The sequence below is a fragment of the Acanthopagrus latus genome, chromosome 14 (assembly GCF_904848185.1).
Source record: "Acanthopagrus latus isolate v.2019 chromosome 14, fAcaLat1.1, whole genome shotgun sequence".
NCBI classification, from domain to species: Eukaryota; Metazoa; Chordata; class Actinopteri; order Spariformes; family Sparidae; genus Acanthopagrus; species Acanthopagrus latus.
In genome coordinates this window covers 1,362,243-1,387,088 of record NC_051052.1, presented here as the reverse complement: position 1 = coordinate 1,387,088, position 24,846 = coordinate 1,362,243, and the positions used below count along the sequence as shown (strand labels likewise).

General features: G+C 41.3%; 1 pseudogene; it reads left to right on the top strand.

Moving 5' to 3' along the window:
• Nucleotides 1-8,528: 8,528 nt before the first annotated feature.
• On the top strand, nt 8,529-9,827 carry LOC119032880 (annotated as a pseudogene).
• Nucleotides 9,828-24,846: the final 15,019 nt, after the last annotated feature.

The window sequence follows — 24,846 nt, the reverse complement described above, 5'->3', positions numbered from 1 at the left end:
TAAGGAGAGGCAAGGATTACAATTTCATAATATATTTAGAATAATAACAGATTCTTACAAACAAAACTATCTGCCAAACACTTAAAATAGCAATAAAGCCTTTAAAATTATGTTACTTGCCAACTACAGACAGCTGTGATCGGGGTTAACCTCCTCCAGGGCAGACACCTCCGCAGACAGCTGGTCCCGCCATGGTGCACCACTAGCAGCCTCCAAATAATGTTCATTTTAATTTCTGAACATGGCTATGGAAAAACAAAACTTGCAAGAAACATTTAACATATCCAAAAGCCTTGTCATTTACTTCTACTACTGCTACTTCAAACTAGGAATGCTCTTTTTTCTGTAGGAATATGTTCACACGTAGGGTGTAGGCGCACCGTCATCCCAGGGGAGTGGGGGGGAGACGGTCACTATCGTCGGACCAGGGGTTGGGGCTCCTCGCCGTCAGGCGGGGTACAGACGGACGCTCACTCGTCACCCTCACCGGCTACAAAGCAACTAACATTGAAAATGAGTATAGTGGCGTTGAGCTAGCAGTATAGCAGCGCAGCGCCGGCGTTCCTTTGACTGGGGAGAACCCTGACACCTATTTGTTAAAGGCTGTGTAACAGTTGCAACCCGCTTACAAGCACACACTGCACTCGAGTTTTCACAGAACAGCCTGTCATTCTGCAGTGCACTGCATTCTTCAGGTTGACAGCCTCAATAAGCTGCCGTCACTGGACGTTTTTTCCCTTGTTCTGAAAGGTCTGCGTTGTCTGCCAGTTCCGAAAGGTCTGCGTCATCTTCTGGTACACCACTGTCACGCTGGGCCAAGAAGGTCCACTTCCATACGAAACTCAAGGAACTGCATGATGCTCTTCTATGCTGGGCTCAGTGAGCTGTGGAATGGCATCCTCATCCCCACTACTGTCCTCCTCACTACTGCTTGTTTTCTACCAAAATCGTCCCAAACTACATTTTCGTACTCACATTTTGTTGCTAACATTTTTATAACATATTAACATTTTCAACAAAACTAAGTCCCTCTATCCACATACGTGGACATCATGTTTAGCAGCAATAGTAGATCGTAGTGCTAGATGTTAGTATAAGTGTCCACGAATATGGACATTGGGCCCTTGTTAATCAGAATTAAGTATTATGGTATAGACAACCCAAAATGTGATGTCCATGTCCATGCATGTGGACGCCAGGACTTGCAGCACTAGTAAAACAGAGAGCTTACAGAGTAACACAAGTTGAGCTGGAGGAGAAAGTCCATGAAAAGATGGCATTAACAACAGGCAGTGGACTTTATCATTTCAAATGATATTAATTATGCCAATGGGACTCACAAACACTCCAGCCACATGCCAACGCTTAATGGAAATGGTACTGTGTGGCCTTCCATGGAAAACCTGCCTAGTGTATTTGGGTGATGTCCTCATTTACAGCCGCTCTTTCAGTGAACATCTTGTTGCGACCATGGTTCTGACATCAGAGCAGCCTCAATTGCACAACAAAGGAAAGTGCATCGAACCTGATGTTCATTCAGTGGCACCTGCTTGACACTGCCCCAACAGGTTTGATAGCTCCCATCTCCCATTGTCTGAGAGCACACCTGAATGCATCGTCAGTTCCACAATGATCAGATGATTGGAGAAAATAACGAGCAACTGCGTCCCCATTTCATTGCTAGTCCCAGAGTTCCTGGAAGCATCAGCTTTAGTCAACGCAACCTTTACTCAAAGGGAGCAATCTTATGGGCAACTCCTTGGAGACTTATGGTAATAACCTATATATAACATTTGATACCTGTGCTTTGTGTTCGTTCCATTGACTACCTTTGGGTGATGTATTTATGTCCATCATTTTTTAATTCCAGATACATGATTAATTAAAACCAGAATCAGAATTTCTGAATTTGTGTTTGCACGCAACCTCAAGTCATATCTGGCCATTGTTGTAGTCTTTAGAACGTGATTTCCCTAAGTCATATTTGGCCATTTTTATAGTCCTTCCAAGTCAGCTTCCAAGAGATTGTGGCTCTTGGCCATCTTGTATCTTTGACTATGGCCGCCATTTTGGCTCTCTATTAATTTGATGTATGTGCTTATATTAATAAATTCTGTGATTATTTTGTGCACGTTTGTGATATTTTCTGGCTGTGACTCATTTCCTTCACTGTCCCTTTAATTGTTAAATGTTAATATTTTACAAATATTTACACATAAAATGAACCCTTCTTTGAGACTATTTTGGTCTGGTTATTGGTTCCTGATACCAGGGTGGTGCCCGGTTGTAATGATTCAAGACAAGTGGTTTGAAACTAAATACATCAAAATGCTGTTTTGCTGCCAGACCCCAAAAGTGTTAAAAGTAGGGCCGGGACTTTAACGCATTAATTACGATTAATTAATTCCACAAGAATTAATGCGTTAAAAAAATTAACGCATTTTAATTGCACTAATTTTTGCGCTGCGGAACGTTTCTCACTGGATGGGTTTCAGGGATACCGATTATACTGGAGCACAAACTAACGTTCATGCATAGCGTTCATGACTTCAATCAACAACAATGAACAAAGAAGCAGATGAGACCGCTATGGATTTGCGCATCACCACAGCATATCAAGCCTCAGATACCACCTAAATTCTAAGCATATAGCAGCTAGCGTTAGCGTGGGAGCTAGCGTGGACGTTAGCCCGACTCTGAGTACAGAGGGTCTACCTACCTATAGGCTACCTGAGTCTCTGAAATGTATTCCTAAATATGCTATTGCTACACTTTATGGCAAAAATTGCACTGGTCTGTTAGTCTTGAAAAAAAAAACAACAATGTTTTGTTGCTTTAGCTTATGTATTCAGTCATTATTCAACGGTATACTAAAATCCATGAGAAAAAAATTGCTTCACACTGTTCTCAGGTCAAATATTTATATGCGATTAAAATGTGATTAATTTCGATTAATTAATTACAAAGCCTCTGATTAATTCGATTTTTTTTTTTTTATCGAGTCCCAGCCCTAGTTAAAAGTGTTCAAGATTGGCCTAAGCAAGTTTATCAGGAACTTTGCACAGTACAGTGTGTCACTGCATACACTCACTAAAAGGAATGGACCCTTCTGCTGGACTTCTCAACATCAGAACGCATTCACTTACCTGAAACATGCACTCTCAAACCCTCTAGTGGTTTCTTCCCCCAATTTCACATTACCATTCTCCCTCTACACAGATGCTTCAGGCTCTGCTACTGGTGCTATGCTGGCTCAAAAACAGGGACATCAGAAAAAAACTGACTGCCTACCGAAGGTCAGAAACCTCCCTACTGGCGCCTGAAAAAATGCACACCTGCTGAGAAAACATTTTGGCAAGAGTACCACAGACTGACCTTTCATAATGGTTTACTCTGTTGTAAAGTTTTCAACCCACCCACTAAGTCAGCGCTGCATCAAGTTGTTGTTCCCCAAGCCTTAAATGACACTGCTGCATGGAAATCCAGTAACTGGTCATTTGTCTGCAGATTAAGTCCTGAAACGTGTGCAGCGACTGTGTCACTGGCCATTCATGTCACGTGACATCAAGATGTGGTGCAAACAATGTACTTCATGTGATGCAACACGGAGTCCCATACCTCATCAGAGAGCTCCAATGAACACAATTATTGCTACTGAACCATCCCAAAAGGTCGCAGCTGACATACTTGAGCTCCCCATTACAAGTAGTGGCAACAGGTATGGGCTTGTTGTTCAAGATTACTTCTAAGTGTGTTAACCTGTATGCTATTCCAGACCAGCGCTCCACAACAGTTGCAAAATGACTGTTTGAAAATTTCATCTGTGAACATGGCATCCCAGAAATGCTACATAGAGATCAAGGACGTCAATTTGAGTTGGTTAAACACCTGTGTCAACTGCCAGGCATAAAAAAGACACAGACCAGCCCTCATCATCCTCAGTGTGACGGTATGATTGAGAAATTCAACAGAACACTTATTGATCAGTTAGCCAAGACACTTCTCCAGCAGCCTGTTGCATGGGATGACTGCCTCAGCTAAGTTGCTTTGGCTTACGATACAAGGCTTCACCCTACAACAATTCTCAATTCTTCCTCACACACGGTCATGAAGTCAGTATGCCTGCTAACATGCTGTTACCAAATAACACACCAAATATCATCTACTCCAAGCTTTCCTGCTGACTTTGTCTGCCCCAGCTCTGATGTGGATTCAGACCACACAATGCTCCTGTACCGGATTGTGTACATAAGACACCTGATTGTGACTCATCTTCACAGCCCCAACTTCTTTGCTTGACTGCATTGTCAGGTGCTCTGCCCTTTAAACCTTCACCGTCTGCAGCAATGACGGGCAACCACAAACCCAGCCACAATGGTGCTCCCCCCTGGCCCCTCAGATTGGCCAGCCCAGGACTCAACCTCAAACTGTACCTCCCATTCCCGTTCTCCTTTGGACTCTTTGGTGTTTGACTGCTCCCTCCTCTGATCAGGGTAGGGTACGCCAGTGTGGCACAGCTCTCTCTGCTACTCCTGGGCAAGGTTCCAGTTCCTCACTGCGTCCCTAAAGATGTCAAGTTAAACCTCCCAGATATCTTATGGACTATGTTGTCAATCGAAACAGTTGCATTGTTTACAGTCACTTATTTGTCCTTAATGTATGTGAAACGAGGACATTTCTTTTGAGGGAGAGGGATGAAATGTAAGGTAACGTAAGTTAAGTTAATTTATATTTTATCAATTTATGAGTTAATTTATTAAAACATTTGTTAATGTTTACACAGGTAACTATTTACTTATGTTTACAGTTATTATTTACATATACACTTTGGATGATTTAATACTTGATCCTGATTTGCTGCCAATTTTGTTTTACAAGATGTTTCCCTCCTTTCATTAGGGTTAGAGATGATTGGATCTCAGACTGCTGTTATATACATTTTCTTTACAAGTGTATGTAGACTTTTGACCCTGACTGTAACACAACTGCTAGAATACTAACCAAAACTAGAATTAGATCATATTATCCTTGTCGTAATTTTGCCACACTGGCTCCCTGTACATGCTAGATCTGACTTCAAGATTTTACTTTTAACTTCACAGAGTTGCACCACAGTACTCATCACCTTTGCTCATATACCTGCTATGATTCTTTGGTCTCAAAATTCCAGTCCCCTAAATATTCAAATAATAATTAAAATGTTAGTCCACATATTTGCACAGAAGCCTTCAACTTCACTCAGTCTGCCTTAAATTCTAAACTTCTGCTATCCAATTATACAGTAAACAATGTATGTATTCTCATATTGTATGTATGGTAGGTAACAAATATTCTATTTTAGTATTACCACTGCTTTAATAATAATCACGTTAAATAAGCTTGACTAGTCATTCAAAGAGCTTAATAGAAAGATCCTGTGTATGTCATTCTTAGTAAGATAGGGCTGATTTGTGGCCATATGTAAGGTTTAATGTTATATTTTACTCGCAAACACATGACAACGCACCTCAGGGAGTGTTGCATGGTAACAGTAATGTAATGAGTAGTGTAACATATTACATTATAAAGGGAGAAAACAAGTAATGCACCACTCTAAAAAAAAAAAAAAAATACAGTAATATGTATTTTTTTATATGGAAAGATAGATCATGCTTTTATGAGACAATGTTGTGATTCCCTTTTCATCTGCCTCAGCAAGTTGTCCCTGGGCTGCCCTTTAATTTTTTTTTTTTCTATGCAAAATGCTGCTGCAAGTCTGTTGACCAGGTCCAGCAGGATGGTTTACATGAGGTTATATTTTTTACACTGGCTTCCTGTTAAGTACAGAATTGATTTTAAGGTTTTTGTTTTTTATATAATATGAGTCCTGCATGGTGAGGCACCTGTTCGTACTTTCAAGCTGCTCCATTCATACATCATCACTAAGTCACTTCTGATTGGTCTTCTGATTAGGCCTTACTGGTTGTCCCCTCGTCTCAACTAAAAACAGTGAGTGATCAGGCCTTCGAAGTGGTGGCTCCGATGCTGTGGAATGCCCTTCCCATAGACTAATGTTATGTGGCCCTAACGAAGCAACTGAAGACTTGTTTGAACTGGCCTTTGTCTCACCTATCTAGTGTTGTAATCTGTGTACTATTTTAAATACACTTACTGACTGACTTACTTATTAACTATCCCAACATTATTAGGAACACTGTACCACCTACAGGCCAGTTATTGTTTGTAGCTCCAAACTCTACATATTTTCCAGATGGAAGCACAATTTGAGTCCCTGTCCCCTGAAACCCACTGTCAAGGAGCACCATGAGGACCTTTGAGTCAGTCGTTCTTCAGTGTGAAGATCTTCCCATACAAGCAACAACATTTCCTTTTAACAGGAGCAATCCTGAATCTCTCCATCATATACACCCTCATCCTGCTTCATTCTTGTCTGTCTGTTATAAATGCACCTCTAACAGATACCTTTCTTGATCTGTCATGTGCTATCTCGTCCACCTCCTCCCTTCACCTGCCTCATCAGCTATTCTATCAACAATACTTGCCTTGCTGCTTGGGCCCTCAGGCATTGCCTCTCCTGCAAGATTTATTGTCCTCCCTGGCTTCTCTCTACAGTCAGGTTCTCATTCTTCCACTCTCCTCCCAGCTCTCCTAATGAGAGGAGTGAGTGCTTCCACCACTGGGACATCATTGGACAGTTTACTGAGGTGGAAAAGCAGCCTGCTGTTTACTCTGCTGACATGGAGGATATGAACGAAGGTTTAGTGTTTGTTTTGTAATTAACTTGTCATTTCAACCGGTTTTCACTTCCAGGTAAAATAACTTAATGTATAATAATAATGAAACATTCACATCAGAAACCATAAATTCAGAGAATCTCAGAGCTACTCTGGTGTGACTTGATATCTAAAGTTAGACTTTGAGACTACACAAAAGGAAGAGAAACTAGCATAATGTGCCCAGGGAAGGAAGACAAATTAATTAGAGGAGCACCAACCCAGCTCAATAGCTTGGCTTGCCAGCATGTTTTAATCACTAACAGTATAATTAGGAAGGGGCAGAGTGAGGCATGTGAGGGTTCTCCAGTAATAAGGGATGAGAGCAACTCCAAATTTCAATTACAGAAAACACTCTGAAGATACACCCTTGGATAAGGTCTTTGATGCTTGATAGGAATATGTACTCTTTCTCCAACAGTGTATGATAAAACAAATTCCTTTTTAATATCCCTTTGCACAGATGATGGATCAATAATTTTCGTGTTTGATTCGCCACTGCCCAGCAGGTGCTACACACTGAGATTTGGGAATTTACCTTTTGCTAAAAAGTTGTCTAATGAAGCCAGAAACACTAGTAGTTAGAAAATCTGGATCAGGTTGGACCCAAACAAACAGGTTAAGTCAAATAGCAAAAACAGACAGTAACCATCTGTTTTAATCATGAATTGCCATTTATTTTTACCTACCTTACTTGCTGTAGTTGCATGTACACAGTTCTCCTGGGAGGGAAGGATTTTCAAGTTCACTCATTTTCACTTTGGTCTCCAGAGGTTCACTTAAACATATTTAGACACACAGACATTAAGATCCTTCCTCCTTCCTGTATTCCTTCCTCAATATTACACATTACTCTTGAGGACGGAATACACATCAACAGTGACATCATACATCAACAAATGTGTTGCTGATGTGGTGATCAAAAATGCAAAAATAAATAAATAAAAATATAAAATCAACAACACAACACCACCAACACCAAAGACTGGTAATAAACTGTGTGGAGTATGGCTGAGTTGAATAGTTATAGCAGTAGTAGGAGCAAATGCTAATCAACACTAAACGTTGTTAGCATGCTAATTGCCGCTAGCATGTGAGTCATCTTCCTAAACTATGATTATTAAGCTAGTGAGTGTGTTTCAGTAAGAGTTCATACAGTGGTCATTGTTAATGTTTTATTGTCGTTTATTAGTTATATTTGGTTGTAGCTAATGCTAGTAGTAATGCTAGTAGACAAGAAGAAGTCATCAGTATGTCATGAGTTAGTGTAAGAATGCGAGCAAAGGAGAGCACTTCTGATATAATATACTGAATATTTTGTTGTTATATTTCCAACAGGAAATTAAATGTGTTGCACAAGAGTGAGCTTCCAGTCATTCTTATAAGTGTAACAGAAACACGCTCGCTAAAGGTAAGGTTTGTTTTCATGATATGGGTGTGGGGGGAGCTAATGCCGAATTTTTTGCTAGCTTAAGCGTTTGCTTTAGGAAAGGGCTAAAATAAAATGCATATGTCACATGTGAATGCCATCAGACTGATTGACTGAAGTGACACGTGGGGGGTGTTCCAGAAAGCGGGTCGTGTGAAAACTCAGAGTAAGTTAACCCTGAGATGAGGGAAACTCTGGGTTTTCCATTCCAGAAAAACAGGTAAATGAAACTCTGGGTCAGTCACCATGGTAACAGACTCTGTGAACATAACCTGAAAAGAAACCTTGAGTTTCTACCCGTCTCCTCCCACATGAAGACAGCTGACATGGATAGTCCATTCATTCCTAATCCGATTGATATTGAAGCTCAAATAATTCGTAATGCTTTACATTGTGAGAGAATCTTCCAATCCAATTTAGAGGTTCTGTCATTTCCAGAGGAATATGTGTTTGAACGCTACCGCTTTTCATCAAACAGTATCATTTATCTTGAGAGCATTCTCCGGCCACACATCACCAACCGTACACACCGTGGATGTGCGCTCACATCACAGCAAATTTTATGCATAGCGCTACGTTTTTTTGCAAACGGTAGTTTTCTCTACAACATTAGAGATTCAGAGCACTTTGCAAAGGCAACAGTGTGTAGAGCAGTGAGGAGAGTTACCCTTGCATTGAAATGCCTGTTACCAGTGATGGTGGTGTTCCCCGGACACAAACCGGTCGGAAACATCAAAGAGGAATTCCACAGGATTGCAGGTGACTGATGTAGAAATATTCTTTTTTTTTTTTTTTTTTTCAATTATAATATACATTTTGCTGTGACCTCAGAGTGGGGTCAGTAGCTTAATCAGCTGTCATTTTGCAGGGCTTCCAAATGTGATAGGATGCATAGATGGGACATAAATTCCCATTACTGCACCTAAAGAAAATGAAGGGGACTATGTGAATAGAAAATCCTTTTACAGCATCAATGTCCAGGTATATGGCCTACCATCTTAAAAAATATGTACATGAAAATGTATACAGTACAGTACAACTAACTCATGTCATCCTCTGCACTGTGAAGATCATATGTGATGCAGCCAACATTATTACCAATGTAGAAGCCAAGTGGCTTGGCTCTGTGCATGATTCCCGGATCTACCAGGAGTGCAGTCCGAGCAACAGATTTGCTTGTGGTAAGGACGCTAAAGTTTTGTAAAATGTTCTTTGTCTCTCTTTTTAATGCACTCAAATTTGTCCTCTATAATTTCAGGAGAGTTTGATGGCTACCTACTGGGGGATTGAGGCTATCCATGCCAGCCCTCTCTGTTGACCCCTCACCCTGACCCTGAGCCGGGGCCCCAACAATGTTTTAATGTGACCCACTGCAGGACTAGAGCCGGGTTGAGATGACCATTGGCATACTCAAATCCCAGTTCCAGTGCCTGCGTAAGCTCAGGGTCACCCCAGAGAGGGCATGTGACATCATTGTGGCCAGTGTTGTTCTCCACAATATTGCAACTATTAGAGGAGAGCAACACCCTGCCCTACAAATAAATGACCCTGAGGTTGACACCCCATCCATTCCTGTCCGGGATGGAAGGGCTGTAAGGGACCTAATTAGCAGGAATTACTTTTGATTAAAACAGTCAAATAAAGACAAATTCACATGTGATTTGGTTCTTCTTTATCCCCTGTAAGCACAAAAGCAGCAGTTAGGATTTGTAAAATAATTCCAACCATTAACATATTCACCTATTTCACCAATGCACCCACCTCAACTGGCGTTCCAGCAATAGAATTTCAAGGTCTGTTTTTCTTATTTTGCGATCCAGGATGACAATTTCCTTTTCTGTTTTTTCAGTTGTCTTCATGAGGTGCACTTTGTATAACTCCTTAACTGGTAACTGGGAAACATATGGACAACATGTAATTGCTACAGTTCTACATACAGATTTAACATGGTATTGACTGAAACTCTCACTGTATCAAGCTGTGCTGTGGAAGTTGATGGACCATCCTCGCGATGCCCAGCTATGTTCTTTGGAAGGACAAGTATGTGCTAGTTGTTTGTCCATTATCTATGCTCATCACTTCAGTGTAGGCTACATGTCAAACTATATTCCACTCAACAATGTAATGGCATGTGAATTGGTAGACCACTGCCAGTAGCAGAACATTAAGACACACTTCAGTAGGCCTTTCTGGATCTCTCCCTGTGGCACCAGACAGTGTTTCTTCATCATCATCATCACCATCCTCCTCCTCCTCCTCCTGTAATGCAGGAAAAGAAACTGTTTCAGATTACTTTGAACTACCATCTGAGCAAGATCTGAGTATGGAATACTTACCGCTGCAGGGTGCTCAATTGTTTCAGTCGGTGGCTGAACTAAGCAGATGACACCATCCACAACTGTTGGATGGGGATAGATATAGATATATAGATTTAAAAAGTAGGGTATATATTTATAAAAGACATAAGTGTATACTTGCATCTGATGTAGGCACTTGTGTCCCGGCGGGTGACAGGCTCAGATGAGCTTCCCCCGGGGATGCCTTCAGCCACTGGTCGGCCATAGTTTTATCTGAGGGCCATCTCCTCAGCCTCTGTCAGAGGTTTTTCGGGCCACTGCCTTCTTTCTGTTGGCTGAGCAGAACTTAAATGTTTTTTGTTTTTTTTTACTTAATATTTTATTGAGTGTTCCTGTACACATTGTCACATTTTAAATGTTGGAGGACATGTTAAAACAGATTTGATTAGGGGTTTACATTACTATTTGAAGTAGCCACTGAATTAATATTTACTTGAACAGCCTAAGTCAATTTAAAAAAAAAAAAAAAAAAAATCAAAGTGAGGTGCAATCGCCGAGCAAAACATGCCTCTCCTTTTTGAATGATGTTTTTATATTTCAGTTTTAGCTGCTTCCAAGTCCTTTTTCCCCTGTTGGACAGCACCTAAATGAAAATCAGATTTTATTACTTTTTACATTCATAACTAGGCCTATGTGCTATGTTCTTACAGTTGAATGTTAAGTCAATGGCATAGTTCAAACGACTCGGGCCATAATTTCCTCCCATGCTGCTTCTCTCTCCTTCGCCGCTGCAGCGGTATTAGATTTTCTTCAAAATATGTGCTTATATTCTACATACACCTGCATTAAGACCTCCAGCTCCATTGGAGTAAAATAACTTGATCTCTTTTTTTCTGTTGTTATGGTGACACTCATGGTATCAGGGCTCCATTGACGATGTTTTTTTGTAGTGGTTGTGCATGCGCTCGAGGTGAACATACTCAGAGTTGATTGAACTAATTCAGATCAGCTGTTCTGGAACCGGATACTCAGAGTTTCCCATCTCAGAGTTCAGGGATAGACTCAGAGTTTTTTTTAACCTTCTTTCTGGAATAACCCCCTGGTGAATTATAGCAGATCCAGCGTGTTGGATGTATGTCATCTGTTATCACGTAGCATTAGGATTATTTCAGTGTGTGCTCAGTGTATAGGTCTATAATGTGAAGTGTGCTAAACAACACTAATACACATTAGGCCTGTTGTGGATTATTATGGACTATTGTGGCAGTGGATTATTGCTCTGAGTGGTTTATTGTTAACTCTACTGAGTCAGTTGCGTCTTTCTTTACCACTTTTATTAGAATATTTATTGTGACAATATCAATTGAACAAATTTGCCAACATTCCTGCAGTTTAGTTATGTTTTTGATGTAAGACTTTGTTTTATTCAAAAGAATCATAACAACACAAGAAAGTCAATTTAAAGTAAACTATACTATATACGTCTGTTAGTTCTGCCCACAGAATATAGGTTAAGACCAGATCATCAGTTAGGCACAAGTAGTCTACTTTGTAATACCTGTGAAATATAAACTTAAATTTTCCTTCAGTATCACAGAGTGCTCATTTATCTTTGTTTCATAACCGTAACAAGTACAATGTTTCCAAAACTGCTTAAAAGTAACACATTTTGTCACAACTTCAGCCAGACTTTAGTTTTTCATCTGTCTGTTTCATGTTTTCTCCTCACTAACTCTCATGTCATTTCAGACCCTGCCTCTCCCCCCTGCTCTGCATTACCTGTTGGTTTGATCCACCTGATCTGCTCCACCCCCTTACTCACCTGCTCCTCATCAGCTAATCAGCCCCCTCAGTATTTATACTGAGTCTGTTCCCTCAGTTCTTTGCCAGATTGTCTAGTGTGTTTCCCGAGCTCTCCAGCGTTCCGTATTTTCTGAATCTGATCCTGCCTGCTTGTGATTTGACCTGCCTTTGGACTTTGGACTCTCCCTCTTGCCTGCTCCCTCTGGATTTGTTTGCCTCGCTGACTGACTACCTGGTTTGACCCTTGCTTGTAATTAAAGATATTCTTTTGTAACTGAACTGTTTCCTTTGTGTCGTGCTATTGGGTTCCTGCCTGCCATTTTGTGAAGCCTGACACATTTGAAATTGGATGCATGCTTTAAAGAGACACTGTACTGTATACTGCAATGTTTGATATAAAAACAGATTATGAATTTCTGCATTAGTGTAACAAACTTAATTTCATAGTCAGAATATTTGCTTCCATGTTCCATGTTGTTCCAGGATCCATGTTGCTTGGTAACCTGAGGAGTTTTGTCTTTGCAGGAGCAATTCTGAAATATTTTGGAGCCGCGGACCAGGAAGCAGCACAGCTGTCTTCAGCACCACTGGATCAGGATGTTTCAGTTTAAAAATATTTTTTTAAATATGTTTAAACTAAACATTTTTGAAGAAAACTGCATCAGTTTCATTTATTGACCTATAGAGGATCCCCATTGTTTGCCTTGTAATATCCTTTTCTATCAGTTCAACTTGCTCTGGTGGGTCAATTTAAGATGTTTGATTTTAACTTGAGAGAGGTTTTCATGCCCCTAGTCTGCTTTCCTCCTAAAATGTAATAGATTGTTGCATCTTTATGGATCACTAAAAGGGTTAGTAAAATAGAAACTAGGGGCCCCCAAACAGCATCTTGCACAGGGCCCCCAAAAAGACAGAAACGGCCCTGTCGACCTATGACTCAAACTATACAGCAATTATTCAGCCACACCTCTCAACATTGTGGTAAACTTCTTCTTTGTGGACTAGAAAATAATATTGTATCACTAAATAAAATGTGCTTGCAGTTTTAACATAGCACTAACAGTTTTGAGTTCATGGGCTTTAGAGGTTTTGCTGGATGCATTATTTTTTATGGTGGAGGAAGTCACACCAGTCCCACTGCCAATCTTTGTACCATGCTAAGAAAATCACCTCATACAAAGATGATTAAATAATAAAAGAAAAAACAACAAAGTTTGACTTGATGGTGATGTCAAAGGAAAGGTCAGAAAATTACTGAAATGATGAATCATTAAAACATATCTTGCCTGAAACTAAAGTAATAGCTGGATGTAGTTGTGTTAAGAATCTACTTACCATCATCACCAACTGTAGACTAAGTGTACTGAAGCACTGAACATTAATGAGTAGACTGATCCTAAATAAATAAATGAAAGCAAAGAGAGAAATCAACACAGAGCTCCCGCACAACACAGCAAAGCCAGCTGGAAGATATTCGGCATACAATGTCCTCTTTTGGCATTGTGATGCATTCACAAAGCAGTCTGGCAGAATGCAGGATTAATAACAATCCAAAGAAGTGGGTGGTGGGTCACAAAGGATTTCAGCACTCAGCACTTACTATAAATGTTCTCCTTTTGTCTTAGAGAGACTAATCTCTTCATGGTACTCTGTTAATTCTTTTGCCAGCATTCAGCCTAGTCACTTGGACAACAGGATTGAGTCTTTGCTAGAGGCTTGACCCAACATGTTCAGCTCACTGTTTCTTGTCAGTAGAATATCCCATTCTCATTAAACATGTGTGCTGTAAAATATGAAATATGAATAAGGTGATTAGATGCAGGTGAGGAGTTCATATGGGGGAATTTTTGGTGTCCTTGAATTATTAATTTCCCAGAAAATAATGTTGTCAAAATGAAAGGCTTGAAGTAAACATAGTACGATTTCCCCACATTTGCTTAAGAGCAATAAAAGCAGGTTTTTAATAAGAGCTATACCTGGTTAACTTGCTGTAACCCAGCCTAGTTTACCGATTTTGCCTTTTCACCCCAGTTGATGCAGCCTCGTTAACCAGTGTTGTGCAATTGCAGACAGGGTTTCTCTATTAAAGGGAGGTATTCTTGAGTTCACACAGCTCCTCTGTCTTAGAACTATAGGCACTATTCATAGTTTTGACATGATGTCACCCTCCCAAGGGAATGACCCCTAGCGGACAAAAGATTGTTCCCCACTGCCTGTCAGCACTGGAAACAAGTGATACATTTGGTTTGGAACCACTTTCGTTTTGCCAAAATGCCAGATGGTTGTTGTGATATAGGCTGCACTAACAGACAAGGAGACAAGCCTGGTCTGTGCTTCTACCAAATTCCATCCAAAAAAGAAAACCACAGGAGGAGATCGTGGATTTTTGTACCTCAGTCCCTCGGGAGGGCAAACAATGGCAGCCGTCCAAATATACATGTAACTGCAGTGAACACTTCATCAGAGTTAAGCTCAAGTTAACACAAGTATATACATATTGTGTATCGATGCGACCAACTGTAGTGGTCTTAATGAATTAAAGTTAGCAATTAGCTGAGGAGTTGGGATGCTGTGTTAGCTGCAAATAAACTCAAAATGCAATGATTTGGAATGTGTTTGCTGATAAACTTTGCTGGTGATTTTTACAATACAATAATGTTCAACATCTAGTGTTAGTTAAGTCTTACAATCTGCTTTTACAATGAACTTTTTACTTCCAAACAGTGGAATTATTTACCTATCCAGATCGTAATTACATATAACTGTCCACACTTTCCGTTTTGACAGGTGGACTAATTAACTGTGTGAAGAGGAATTTTCAGGCCTTTGCCTGTCCGGTATGAGCCATCTTGGTCTACTGTTTTGCCCTCCAGGTCAGTGAGCAGGTCACTTGACTGAAAACTGTTAAGAGAATAGCAACATGCTTGATAGCAGGCCTGCAAGTATGAGAACTACTGTAGACTTGTTGCACTGCTATGGCGTCTGTCCCTGTTTGCCACCAGCGGTGTGAGCACTGGTTGTGTGAATGTCAGGTGCCTTGATGTTAGTCCTGCTAGCCTGTGTGCCTCCACTACCCCTTGATTCCCCTGGGCACATTTCTGTTACCTTTGTAAAACACTATTTGGTTCTGTTCTCTACGTGACTTCATGACCCAACAGAAGCATTTCAGAAGCAAGCAGAGTGCCATGCTTGCCTGATGTTGCTTATTAGCTCAGACAGTTTATTTCATAATTTTTACTTTTTTGTGCCTCTGTTGTGGCTGGGTAGGGAATGTTGTTAAATCATTTAGTTTTCTGTCTTAAGTATTTTTATTGTTAATATTTCTGAAGTTGGGGCGACTGTAGCTCAGCAGGTAGAGCAGGTCGACTAGTGATCAGAAGGTCACTGATTCAAATCCCAGCTCGGGGCAGTGCTGAGCTGCATGTCGAAGTGTCCTTGAGCGAGATACTGAACCCCACGTTGCTCACTAGTGAGGGCCCTGTGATGAGCTGGCGACTTGTCCAGGGAGTACCCTGCCCTCGCCCTGAGACAAGGCTGGGATTGGCTCCAGCAGCAACACCCCACAACCCCATGGAAAGGGATAAGCGGTTACGGACAATGACATGACATTTCTGACGTTGTTGTGCTGTAGATCCCAAGTCAACACAGGGTGTTTTACTTTGAAAACTGAATGGATGCACTATCCTGTTAGATTTACTTCCTATCTGGCTCAACTAGCTCAGTGCAGGTTGATGCAGGCACCATCTTCTTCTGTCAGAAATGTACTGGCTGAGTGTTAGGACCTCTGGCAAAGAGACTAACCTCTTACATATGAAATTAAAAGAAAGGAAGAAAGAAGATCAAATTAACCATTTTTTATTTATATATATATATATATATATATATATATATATATATATTAATATATATACAGTAAGAGAGAAAGGTCAGATGAAGTATTCACAAGCTGTAAAACAGAGCGAGCATCAATGTCACTTGGATGTCATCACAACTGGACTCTGCAGTGAGCACCACACCCCGACCCTACTGCCAGCCTCACACAGCTCAGGAGGAGAGGGACAGACCTGGCGCTGTTGGCAAAGGAGTTGTATCATGTTCATCAAAAAGCTCACAAAACAATTGTCTTTGGACAGTAGACTTGAAACTCAACTGCACTGCTCAACACAGTGCAATTCTTTGGCTTTTGGCAACATGTTTCTTAGCCAGCTGTTGAATGTGTTTGTTTGAAGTGTTTTTGAACCTCTCATTTGGCCTTGGCCCACAGTTTAAGGTTCAGCCCATAACTAATCATAGATGATAAATGCTGGTGCAACGTGAATGACACCTGCACAGAACTGACTCCAGCCTGACTAGATAATTGCCACATGGTCCAACCTAGTGCAGCAGGATGATGAGCCCAGACACACCTCAAAGCTTTGACAGAATTACTTGAAGGCCAAAGAAGACCAAGGAGTCCTGACTGTCCTGGACTGTCCTCCACAGTCACCTGAACTCAACCTCGTACATTTATGGTGCACTTGAAGCCTGATAAAGCTGAGCTTTGTGGAACATGCTGGGATAATATGAGTCAGTAGGTTTAACTCTGAATAGTGGAGTCCAAGCTGCCATCTGACATCCATGGACATTTTTTTAAAATTCAACTTTTGACATAAACTGTTAAATTGATTTTATCAATTGTAATGGAAAGAATGTCAAATAGAAGTATTCCAGACTCATGGTCTCACACCTCTAGACCTAAATAAATTCTTCTTCTTCTTTGTTTGTTAACTGGGTCACACAAACATAGTATCTGATAATGTTATTCACAGTTTGTGAGTGTCCTCTGGCTGTGTGGTTTCTTTTTAAAGCCACACATTCAGCAAGAAGTAACTGCAAATTGGATTTCTCTTTTGGAGGACATGACAAACTTACTTTGATGTCCCCACATTGAGTTACCCTGCATGACTGCAATCTAGCAATCCGCTGAGGAAAAAGAAGAGAGTGTATAGGCCAAGACATCAAAAGCCTCAAATCAACCATACAGGAGAAATTCTTCCAGGTGATCGTCTCTTGGTTCCCACTGAAATACCTTCTCAGTGGATGCAGATTGGGTTTTTATTTTATTTTTATGGTTATTCAGACATTTCAGAGACTGGGATGCTTTCAAAGCAAAAGTCTAGATTCTTACTTTCAGGGTGAGCCCTGTTCCTCTCTGTAAGGATTCACAATGTCTCATCTGATAGAATTAAGACATTAACTAACATTAATTAACATGGAGAGAAAAATCAAAATCACTGGTTAGACTGCAGTTAAAGCCAGTTTCATGGTGGTAGCAGGAGGAGGCTGGCATTTTGCTTAAAGCCTAATGCTTGTGATGCGTTGTGTGCCCAGAAAAGCAAAAATAAAGTGGCCATTTGGATAAGCTAGTCACACATTTACAGCAGCAGCTTATTGAAAATGGATGAAAAGGTCCGAGGAATAAGTGGAAAACATGGAACTAAATTGTTGCAGAGAAGCCCTTATGTCACACAAAAAGGAGAGTTGAGTTCAATACTTGTTAATGTAAGGTTGTGGCTATTCATCTTCTAATTGCATGGATAAACATTTGTAGGCTGATGGAAAGAAAAATGTTACCAGTTAGATCATGCAGATGGGTAAGTGTTGCAGTACTCAAGACCGGTCTCAAGATCACATTTGGAAGGTCTTTTGTCACAGTCAGTCACTATATTATCCTGTTTAATACTTAATTTTTTGATACCTTTTGTACATAATGATGGTTTCTGTGAGACCAGAGTCACTTAAAAAAATTATGCTTGCCCAAAAAATGTAGTGTGTTCAGTGGATGGTTAAACATGGATGAGGTGTGCTCATTTAAAATGGTTGAGATCATTTCAGTGCCTAAGGGTTTTTTTGTTTGGTTGTTTGTTTTTTTTCATATTTGTTGCTCATAGGAAACAAATTCCCACACATAGAAATTCACCTCTACAATGATTTTTGATAATCTTAGAATGAATGTACACATCTACTCACACGATCGCTATACACAGTTGTTATGATTAAGCAGCACTTTTTGACACAACTCTTGCTTATAGAGCATGGGGCGATCGTGGTAGAACGGGTCGGCCTATGTTTGGAGGGTTAGTGGTTCGATCCCCTGCCCGGCCAATTGGTCATGGTCGATGTGTCCTTGGGCAAGACACTTCACCCACCTTGCCTCATGTGAATGTGTATGACTGCTGTATGTTTGAGGTGGTGGACGGAGAGGCCATAGGCATTGGATGGCAGCCATGTTTCCGTCAGTCTGCCCCAGGGCAGCTGTGGCTACTATTGTAGTTTACCACCACCAGTATGACTGTATGTGAATGAATGGAATCCTGTAAGAGGGCTCTGGGTGTCTTGAAAAGCACCATACAAATCCAATTATTTGGATATGTATGGCACGATCCAATATTGCTGCTTCTGATCAGAAACACATATTACATGTGAACTCCAGACAACAGAGAAACAGGTCAAGATATTGTCCACATTTGTTCATGCATGCAGCACACAACAGGAGACTGTCCATGTCAGACGTGTTCACGCCAGAGGTCGCATTAACATCATTTTCCATCATTGACAGATATTTTTTAACAATGACAGAAAATGGCCGTCAGTCATTCTGACTGATTGTAATTCACACCCCTGTCCAGTTGGTGGCGGATGTGTTATATTAATTAGCTACTCTCTCGCGTATTGCCTTTGAGCTCACTTTTTTCTTTGACTTCAGGCACTGTAAATTTGCATGACAGTTATGTGTCTTTCATTAAAAAGCCCAATAATTGTGATAGCATGAAAGAAGAGGGATTGATGCAGCAGAGGACGACAGACAAGCAGCAGGCAGAGAGGAGAATAACGTAAATGAGCCAGCAGCAGCCAATACACAGAGCAGTGCCAGCAAGGAGCCATAAGAGGGAATGCCGGTCACAGTGGGAGCAAGAGTTCCCGTGGCTGAGGTGGAGAGATGGAAAGATGTTCTGTGACATCTCTATAAATGCTAACATGGGTAATGGATTTGTCACGATGCAGCAGCAGAGGGGAAGGAGGGTACCTGGGTAAGAGGCTACAGATGTAATGATGACTGTGTTTTTGCTATATTGATATAATTACCACATACATTTGGACATATCTGCAATAGCAACGAAATTGTGGAAAGTAATATACAGGCAAACAGAGATGAGTACGAAGCCGCTACACTCCAGTCATGAATATCTGACCTAGAAAGAAAGCTGCAGCAGTGTGGATGAGCTGTATGGAAGCACGAGAGACCAAGCGGTGAAGTATTCTGGGCAGATGTTTTGCAGAACTTTGGTGATGAGCCGTTTAAATGCCGTTTTTGCTCATCCCAGTGTACGTGTTACAGCTGATTAAACCAGCACTAACACAGCAGATTACTGATCATCGACATGCCTAGTCACTTCCTGTGAATTCACTCCAGACAATTGTCTGCTCTATCACACATGTGGCTGACCTGGATTTAGGACAAAGGAGCTGGCAGGGCAAAGTCTGAGGGAAATGATGGTGACATTCAGGTTCAGACATACAGCTCCTCCAAGTGAACTCTGGATAAATTCAGAGCTCCAGTGCATGTGAGAGGGGCTAGAACGATTTCTCTCACTGACGAGTCTCTGGCGATTTTTCATGTTGCATCAACCAAAAAGCCTGCAAAAAGGACAGTCCAGTGCCAGCGGAGCAAGATACAGCACACCAGTGAGGACAACTGACGCTCACTGACTGCCCTGACAGCCGACCATCAGTGTGGTGTGTAGAGCTTTTGGTGTTCTGCTGGATAATTATAGCCCTTTAGACCCCAGTTGAAATTTAATTGAAACCAAACCATGTGAGAAGTCTGAGGCAAAATATCAACTTTGTGGAACTGCTAACAACAGACATCTAAAATACACTATGGGTCCCCGAACAACAAAGTAAGAAATTAAAAAAGTTAGAATACATAATGTCTTAATGTCTTTAATATTAAATCTTAAACTAAAAAGTAATTGATAAATATTTAGCTGTCAAAATGTAGTCCGGGAGAAATATGAGGTAGCATAACACTGAAATAAAACTGTACTTCATTGTAATACATAACTTATGGTACTTACTTCCACCACTGGGTTAGTGACTAATAAAGTCAACTCATTTATAGTCTGTTTCCTCCTTTTCCCAGTCATCATGCTAAGCTATGCTAACCAGCTCCAGCTGTCACTTCACATGTATCACACCGACATGGGAGTGGTATCGAATATATGTATATATAATATGTTTTAATTTTTATACAATTCATAGTGTGTACTTTTTATAAAGTGTTTATTTTTCCCCTTTTTGTATTTTTCGCTCCTTGAATTGACTTTTTTTGCTTTTCCTTTTATAACATGACTGAGAGCGATACATACAAGAATTCTATCATGCCTGCACTGCCCTGTATCTTTATAAACCTGATCTAATGAAAAGAAAACAAATTAGCGTTTGGTTCAATCAAAGTGCAGGTATTTGTCTCCATCTATCAGCCAGTCAGATTATTTGTGCCAGCAGCTGCTGTCCCTCCCACATGTTAGTAGAAGGAAACCTTCAGCCTGCATGCACTTTGTGTTTATTTGCCTCTGCTCTCTATGGTGCAACCTCCAAATATTAACCACTTAGCTCATAAACGCTCCCTTTGTGGGGGACTTGCAAATAATAAAACAATTTAGAGAAAGTCTTTTGATGGAGGTGACTGTCGCTGAGGTAACTGTTTTCCTGTTGTTGTGCATATATGAGTATGGCGACCTTCAGTGTTTGTGTTGTAACTCCTCTGCAGAGATGAGGAGGATGCCCTGCAGCATGATTAAGAATTCCCTGTCAGCTGCTGGCTGCTGCATTAGTATGGATGCTGAGTAGGTGAAAGTCCTCTCTAGATGCTGTGACCCTCGGCTGCTGTCAGGTATGCGAGACGCCTTCATCTAGACAGGGAGTAACTGCAAACACTTAGGGACAATAATAGACAGGAAGCTCAAAAGTAATGAGACCGCAGAGAGTCCAGAAGTGCTTCTTCATTGTCTAGACACCTTACAGGCCTCTGTGCACGCTCCTCAAATACACATGCTATCACTCTCTCTCTCACACACACTCTCTTTCAACCACACTATCACTTCATCCATGAGTTCATTTCCATTCTGAGCGCTTGGTGCTGGTGGGTCAAAGCCCTGATTGTGTGGAGAGCTCATGAAGGCAGAGACTCTCACTCCCCCTGCCTTTATTATGGAGGAGGAGGCTTCCCTCGGGCTCCCTCCTCTTACATCACAGCGTCCTGGCGGCTGCAGCGAGGACATAAACATATTCATATCAGCCACAGCAGTCCCTGGATTGTGTGAAACGGGCCTGGTAAGGGATGATGCAGGTAAAGAGCCTGGTGGAGCAGGAACGTGATGGCGGGGGGGCATTAGATGCAATTCAGCAACTGGGTGCCTTTGTGTCCCCCAGCAAATTTCATTGGACCAGTGGTAAAATGTGACAAGTGTTGGCAAAGACTTTTTTTTAAATCATTTTTATTTTCCACCAGTGCAGGTGGGGAATGGACACAATATACCTACGGTTTTATGAATTCCGAATGATGTTTGGAAAAAGTCATATCAAGGACTTCGCAGAGAAATGGATTAACATTGATCATAGAATGTAACTAATTACATTCATTCAAGCGCTGTAGTATGGCTGTCATGATCAGCCTTCCTACAACTGTTATCTGTTCACCAGCAGCGGCACCACACATCCATCAGTCACATAACATCATCACACTGATCAAACCCTCAATCCACCATTTTCATCTCTTTTTCCCTGACTGCAGATGCAGGACTTTAAAATGAAAGAGGGTATATGCAGGAGATTTATCCCCTCTGCCTCAGTAGACTTATGTGGAATACCCCTTTGAAAGCAACACATCATACAAACACAGACAGACCCCTTTTTTTAGATTAGATTAGATTGACTGGACCATTTAGATACTGGAGATCACAGCATCCTGACTGAAAAGCTTTGACAGTGGGTGGGTGTCTCTTTAAGCACTCTGGATTGTTTCTTTTCCTGTCTCTTGTATAGGGTTTTTTTCTGTGCTGCTTGGTGGCCAGTCTGAAATCTGACTTCATCCCACATTCAACTAGATTACTGTAATTCCCTCGTCCTCGTCTCTGAACCTTCTGCTGATGGTCCAAAATGCTGCTGCAAGTCACTGACCAGGTCATTGACCAGGGCCAGCAGGATGGCCCACATAACAGCCATCTAACTAAATATCAAAATATAATAATCAAAGAGAAGACGTTTATCGCCTAGAGATTCTGGATTAGAGACCCTCTAGACCCTCTGGAAAAGTAACTCCTGGAGTCACTTTGGATCCTGATATGATCTGTAGCTGTCCACTTGAAGGGAGATTCCTTCTAGAGATTACTTGTATACTTTTGGGATTAAAAAGTGGATTGATCTTCACTCCTGTTATCAACCTGACTGCAGGGATCTGCACCGCTGACCTCTGCTTTTTGGGGGTTTATGTCATGCGATGTTGACTGCCAATCGAGCTGGAAAAGTGTCGAGATTTGTCCTGAATTTAGCACACACCCCCAGTGTGTGTGGTTGCTTGCAAAAGCTTATGGCGAGTGTAAAGCAATCTGGCTGTTTGTGGCAGACAAACACTGCTTGGGTAACACAAATAAACACAAATGTCTCTGCCAGAAGTAGTACCGGCAACCAAATGAAACGCACCGTTACCTAGTGTCAACTTGCAGATTTCTCTAGCTGGAACACTGTTGGGTTGCACAATGCACAATGACCTGCAGAATATATACACCCATGGTGTGCCTGGTTTCCACTTCAGGTCAACCTACCCTTTTTTTTTTTTTTTTTTAGGTTTGAACTAACTTATTTTTCAGTTTAAAATTACGTGGACAACCTACAACGGAACTGGTTCCATGATTATGGAAACTGGGCACAGAGCTGATTGTGATACTGGAGACTGTGTTTGTGGTCTCCTCTTCTCAGTCACTCTTGGTTTCTCTAACCCAAACCATCATTATGTAGTATTAGTTGTCTGTCTCTAACCAAACATTTACTGTAGAGCTGGCAGATCAGAAATGCCTCCAAGAATCATATTTGATATTATTTTGGACTTGAAATATTGCCCTGTATTGTTGTTCCAAGTTGATGACTTCAGAGATTGCCATGCTAGCTGTCGGCGATTATGATGTTGGTACAATGAACAACTAATGTCTTGTTACTGGTTCCCTGTTGCCAGAGGCTTAACCACTGTCATCGCAAAAACACATAAACTAAGCATGCAAAGCAGCAACGATTTAATGCAATTCCGGATGTCTCAACAAGAGCACAGAACTCTCCTAATAGGCTCATGTTGCCCCTCTGAAGCTCAAGGAACAAACTCAACCTTTGAATGTTTGCTCTGATCCTAAAGCTGCTGCTGCATGAACCCATGATAAGAGCTGTCATTTGGAGACGTAGACACCTGGGATGCTGGATCATCTGTGCTCAGGGATGAATACGCTCCGTCTGATCACACCCTCTGTGGACCCTGTGAAGGTTGCAGACGTGACCTGACTCAGAAAGCGTGAGTTTGTCCCGAGACATTGCATCACTATGCGCAGACATTTTTGTCAGGGGAAAATATCAGAGAGCGGGTCAGGGATGGAGAATTGTTTTGTTTGCTTTTATGGGTTCATGTGAATGTCACTGAATGTTAGTGCTGTGGGATGAATGACGATCCATCTCACCCTGCGCTTCGATGTTTTCTTCCCTCTGACCCAACAGTGTTGACAAATGGAGATGATCACAGACTATAAGGCAAATGATGCAAGGCGTCTGATATTCTAGCACAGATGTGCCACTGGAATATTGTGAAAGCTATCAGCATAATGACGAGAAATGAAGTGAGACTGAGGCTTGACCCCTCTTCATTTGTCTCTATTCGTCTGGTCCATATCAAGAGCAAGATGTGAGCAGCACATGAGCCTTGCTGAAGCATTCATCCCATTCAATTCACAGTGACTCTACTGTCCAACTGTCCCACCACAGCACAGAGGACAAACTGTGTTCACCCTGCCAGCCGACTGAAATGTAATGGACAAGAATAGTTTTCCATTAGATTATTTGAAAAATATGCAGGAAGCAGACAGTATCACTTTTATTCACTTATTTGTTGAAAAACTGTTGCAGGTGGGAGAAATCTGCCCAAACTGAAGCTGGCAGACTGAAAGCAGCAGGGTCGTGATCAATCCTCGTACATTTGCTTCAATATGTCATGAACAGCATGAGCTTTGTTTGATTCAAGCAGTTCTAGAGAGTATGCTTCACTACTATAATTAAAAGGGGGGCAAAAACTGAAGTGTAGGGTCTTGTTGGGATGTTTGATAAAACAGAGGCGTATCTGTTCAGTGAGTCATTCAGCACACCAATCTGTCACTTGTTTCCAGTCTTGTCTGTCTGTGAGATAAATAAATCCATTAGCAGACTCTCTTTATGAGACTTTCCCCCAACATCAGAGATAATCTGGCCT